The sequence below is a fragment of the Lutra lutra genome, chromosome 10 (genome assembly GCF_902655055.1).
Source record: "Lutra lutra chromosome 10, mLutLut1.2, whole genome shotgun sequence".
Lineage (NCBI taxonomy): Eukaryota > Metazoa > Chordata > Mammalia > Carnivora > Mustelidae > Lutra > Lutra lutra.
Window position 1 is genome coordinate 59,633,412 of NC_062287.1, and position 6,187 is coordinate 59,639,598.

Genomic DNA, 6,187 nt, shown 5'->3' on the forward strand with positions numbered 1-6,187 from the left:
CAAACCCAGGACATTGTGTCTAGCTATCAGAAAGAAATTACAAGACATACTAAAAGGCAAAAAACACAATTTGAAGAGAAAGAGCCAAAGCTGGAACCAAACTTAGATATGGCAAGGATGTTGGGATTCCTAGACCATGACTTTTAAAAACTATTATTAATATACTAAGGACTCTATTGGACAAAACACACATCATGCAAGAACACATGGGCCATGTAAGCAGACAGATGGAAATCTTAAGAAAGAACCAAAAAGAAATGCTAAGTTTCAAAAAAGTAACAGAAATGAAGAAAGATTTTGAGGGGATTATTAGCTAGTATATTGGACATACTAAAGAAAGAATCTCTGATCATGAGAATACCTCAATAGAGACTTCCCAAAATGAGAGGCAAAGAGAAATAAGACAAAAAAAAAAAAAAAAAAAAAAAGCAAGCAAGCAAGCAAGCAATGTTTAAGGACTGTAGGACAACTAATAACTACACACTATGGAACATATGAGTAATGGGAATATCAGAAGGAGAAAAAGGAGAGATGGGAACAAAAGAAATATTTGAAGTGATACTGATGGAGAATTTTCTCAAACTAATGCCAGACACAAAACTACTTATCAAAGAATTTCAGAGAATACCAAGTAGGATAAATGCCAACAGAACAATAGATCTAGGCATATCATCTCCAAACAGCAAAATGTCAATGATGGGGAAAAAAAATCCTTAAAGAAACCAGAGTTTAAACAACAACAACAACAACAAAAACAACACGTTGGCTATCAAGAAACAAAGATAAAAATTACATTTAATTTGTCCTCAGAAACCATGCAAGCAAGAAAAGTGGAGTGAAATTTTAAAGTGTTAGGAGGGGGGGAAAAAGAAGGAGTATTCTGTATCCTGAAAAATAATTCTTCAAAAATGAAGGAGAAATAAAACATTTCTGACAAACAAAAATTGAGATAATTTGGTATAAGTACACCAGCTTGAGAGAAATGTTAAGTAAATTCTTAGAGAGAAGGAAAATGATGTAGGTCAAACATTCAAATCTGCTTAAGGAAAGGAAGAGTATTAAAGATGAAATAAGTGAAAGTAAAATAAAATCTTTTAGTTTTCTTGTTTGTAATTTATTTAAAGTGTTGATTGTTCAAAATAATTATATGAACATAATATATAAACATACATTTATACACTGTTGCTATAATTATTTTGAATAAATGTTTACCTGTTAGATAAATGTATGTGCATGTACATGTATAAGCAAAATGAATGCCAGCAATGATACAAAGGACAGGAGGGAGGTATTAGGGTTAATTTGTTATTAAAAGGTACTATCATGGTGGTGTAGTGCTATTTGAAAGTAGACTTGGATTAGTTGTAAACGTATACTGCAAACTCTAGGGCAGTGACTAAAAAAAGTAAAAAAATAAAAAGAAGTACAACTGATATGCCAAGAAGGAGAGAAAATAGAATTACATAAAATTCTTAATTAAAACCACAATAATAATCTTTAACATGTATGTAGCTAAAAACAGAATATCAAAATACATGAAGCAAAAGCTGATAGAATTCCAAGGAGAAATAGATAAACCTGCTACTATATTTGGGGAATTCAACATACTTTTATCAGAAATTGACAGTTGCTGCAGGCAGAAAAATCAGTAAGGATACAGTTGAACTAAATGACATCATTGATCAACCAGGTATAATTGACCTCTATAGACTGCTCTATCCAAAAACAGCAGAATACAAATCATTCTCAAGCTTGCAAAGCTTGCATGGAACACTCACCAGTATAGAGCCTATTTTGAGCCATAAAACCACCTTAACAAATTTTAAAGAATAGAAATCACATAATGTATGTTCTTAGACCACAATGAAATTACACTGTAAACAACAAAAGAAAGAGAGCTGAGAATTAATGGGGGGACAAGATGGCGGGGAAGTAGGAAGAGGCACCTTTTCAACCTGTACCCTAAAGTGAGCTGATTACCTACCAAAGAACTCCGATCACCCATGAAATCAGCCTGAGATCAGAATTATACATGTCTGGATCTCTACAGGGGCAGAAGATGCCAGTGGGCAGGTAAAGCAGAGTGGGAAAGGCGGATGGATATCGGAAGATAAACAAAAGGGGGAGGGAGCCACCAGAGGCGACCAGTTGGAAAGTAATACTCCTAATACGAGCGAGAGTGTCCTGCATCTGGGGACCAGCATTAACTTGGAGACTGGTTGAAAGCACTCCAAAAGAGCAAAGGATCATGGGGAGGAAATTGTGGGAATCAGGGTGGCTAGGGACAGGGGCTTAAGTCCTGGGTCCCAGGACAGCACTGAGCCAGAGAGTGTGCAGTGGAGAAACCAGGTCTTGGTCCCTGAGCCGCCAGCGCGCCCAAGATTGTGTGGGGTCTGGCTCCTGTGAGGAGATGGGAGCCATGCCAGACAGCAGAACGTGCAAGCCCTACTACAGAGCCTGAGATGCATGTGCCCCCATCCTCCCTTGAGAGAGATACACAAAGTCCCAGCTGGCACTCTTAGACCTGCGCCATTGTTTCAGAGCCTGACGTGCACCCCAAACTCTCCCCTGAGAGAGGTGTGTGAAGGCCCAGCCTGGTGCTTTCGGACCTGCGCCCTGCTCTCAGAGCCTGAGACATGCGCGCGCGACCCACAGCCTCCCCTGAGAGAGGTGCGTGCAAGCCAGGCGCTCTTAGACCCAGAAAGACCAGGCACTCCCAGCCCGGGCCAGTGGGAAAATCTCAGTGTGCGATCGCTGCTTGGAACCTCTCTGGTGGTCTGGAGCTGCCCAGACAGCCACCACTGCCGTGGTTTTGGGTACAAGCAGAAGATCCTGTGTCCCCAGGGACCACAACTCGGAACCTGCTCTGCCAGTGGCCAAGGGGAAATTTATATGGGCTCTGCAACACCCACAGAAGAACAGACAGAGGCTTCTCTCTGAGAGGGAGGTCAGGGTGCAGTTTGCTTTCCTCTAAACCTACAAAAACCATCAAAAGCGGTCAAGGCGAGAGGAAAAAAAAAAAAAGTGAACAAACATAAAAATCTCCAGAGAACAAAAGCCTGAAAAAAACGGTTTCCTCAGAGCACACCCCCTTGAGGGGGACCGGAGGACTTAACTCAGGGAACATCATTGACTGAAAACCCACGTGGCAGGCCCCTCCCCCAGAAAACCAAACAGGAAAGAAAAAAAAAAAAAAAAAGACTACAAGAGAACCACCACCACTACTTCATAGGACAACTTTTATTTTTAATTTGTTCCCACTATTCTGGCTCATTTTTTTTTATATAGATAATTTTTTAACCTATTTACCACCACAGTGAGCTGTCCAGTACATCAAATTCTATAATAACCTTCTAACCTGAACTTTTTGATACATACACCTGTGTTTTTCTTTTGCATTTCTATTTTTTAATTTTTTTTAAATTTTAGTTTAGTTTAGTCTAGTTTATTCCTTTTTTAAAATTTTCTAATATTCATATAGAGTTAAACTTCAAAGGAATCCCCTTTCCCCAATCAATACTACCCCTATAGGTAAACCAATTCTTAATCCCCCTTGAGCCTAGGAAAGTTGAGTCCTCTAACAAAGATATCAAGATACATCCAGGAATAATCAAAACAACCTTCATCACCCACACTGAGAATTTATAACCACTCTCCCATCTTTTTCTTCCACCAGTGTTTCTGTGTTCTTTAGTTTGTCCTGATAGTATATAAATCTTACACTTGGGGTTCTTTTTGACGAGGTTCTTCCTTTATTTGCATATATATGTATATATATATTTTTTTTTCTCTTGTCATATACTTTTATCAGTCTTTTTGTTTTTCTGTTTTTGTTTGTATACTTCATAAATCTTACCTTGGGGCCCATTTGGGCTGAACCTTCTCTTTTATCTTCCCTTTCTTTCCTGTATCCCTCTCTCTCTCTTTTTTTCGTTTTCTTTTCTTTTTTCTCTCATTTGGGTGGGGAGTCCTGATTGCTCAGAAGAGCTCCAGGGTGCACCTTGACTGCACCATGGTCGATACATCCAGCTACATCTGTTCAGTCATCTCTCACCAAAATGACTAGGAGAAGGAATGCCCAACAGAAGAAAAATACAGAGGATGGACCTTCTGCAACAGAGCTAATGGCTATCAACATAGACAATATGTCAGAAAGAGAATTCAGGCTAACAGTTATCCAGGCAATGGCTAGGTTGGAGAAAGCCATGGATGACCAAAAAGAATTGATTAGGGCCGAGCTGAAAGCAACCAGAGATGATGTTCGCAATGTTAGGCAGAGCTAAAAGCTACCAGGGATGAGGTTCACAATGCTCTCAATGAATTCCAATCTAATCTAAATTCTCTCAAAGCTAGGGTAACTGAGACAGAAGATAGAATTAGTGATCTGGAGGACAAACAGATACAGAGAAAGGATCAGGAGGAAGCCTGGAACAAACAGCTTAGAAACCACGAAAACAGAATCAGGGAAATAAATGATGCCATGAAACATTCCAACGTCAGAATTATTGGAATCCCTGAAGGGGAGGAGAAAGAAAGAAGTCTAGAAGATATAGTGGATCAAGTTCTTCATGAAAATTTTCCCAATCTCTCGAATGGAACCAGCGTTCATGTACTAGAGGCAGAACGGTCTCCACCCAAGATTATAGATTCCAAAAAAACATCAAGGCACCTGATAGTCAAATTGAGGAATCATAATTGTAGGTATAATCTCTTGAAAGCCGCTAGGACAAAGAGGCTCCTTACTTACAGAGAAAAGCCCATCAGAATAATGTCAGACCTGTCCACAGAGACCTGGTAAGCCAGAAAGGGCTGGCAAGATATATTCAGGGCACTAAAGGAGAAGAACATGCAGCCAAGAATACTTTATCCAGGAAGAATGACATTCAAAATGGATGGAGAGATAAGAGTTTCCAAGACCGGCAAGGCTCAAAAGACTATGCAACCACCAAGCCAACACTGCAGGAAATATTAAGGGGGGGTTCTATAAAAGAGGAAAAATCCTAAGAATAGCGTTGAACAGAAATATAGAGACAATCTACAGAAAGAAAGACTTCAAAGGTAACACGATGTCAATAAAAACGCATCTATCAATAATCACTCTCAATGTGAATGGCCTAAATGCACCCATAAAACGGCACAGGGTTGCAGATTGGATAAAACGACAGGACCCATCCATATGTTGTCTACAAGAGACCCATTTTGAACCTAAAGATACACCCAGACTGAAAGTGAAGGGATGGAGAAGCATCTTTCATACCAATGGGCTTCAAAAGAAGGTCGGGGTAGTGATTCTCATATCAGATAAATTAGATTTTAAACTAAAGACTGTAGTCAGAGATACAGAAGGACACTACAACATTCTTAAAGGGACTATCCACCAAGATGATCTAACAATTGTAAATATCTATGCCCCCAATATGGGAGCAGCCAATTACATGAGAAAACTGTTAATCAAGATAAAGAGTCATATTGATATGAATACATTAATAGTAGGAGATCTTAACACACCTCTCTCAGAAATAGACAGATCATCGAAGCAGAAAATCAATGAAGAAACAAGAACATTGAATGACACATTGGACCAGATGGACCTCATAGATATATACAGAACATTCCACCCTAAAACAACAGAATACTCATTCTTCTCAAGTGCACATGGAACCTTCTCAAGAATAGATCACATACTGGGTCACAAATCGTGACTCAACCAATACCAAAAGACTGAGATTATTCCCTCTATATTCTCAGATCACAATGCTTTGAAACTGGAACTCACACAAGGAAAAGTTCAGAAGGAACTCAAACACCTGGAAGCTAAAAACCACCTTGCTTAAGAATGCTTGGATCAACCAGGAGATCAAAGAAGAACTGAAACAATTCATGGAAACCAATGAGAATGAAGACACTTCAGTCCAAAACCTATGGTATACAGCAAAGGCGGTCCTAAGGGGGAAATACATAGCCATCCAAGCTTCCCTAAAAAAAATTGAAAAATCTAGAACACACCAGCTGTCTCTACATCTTAAAGAACTGGAGAATCAACAACAATCAAACCAACTCCACACATAAGAAGGGAAATAATCAAGATTAGAGCTGAGATCAATGAGGTAGAAACCAGAGATACTGTAGAACATATCTATGAAACTAGAAGCTGGTTTTTTGAAAGAATCAATAAGATCAATAAACC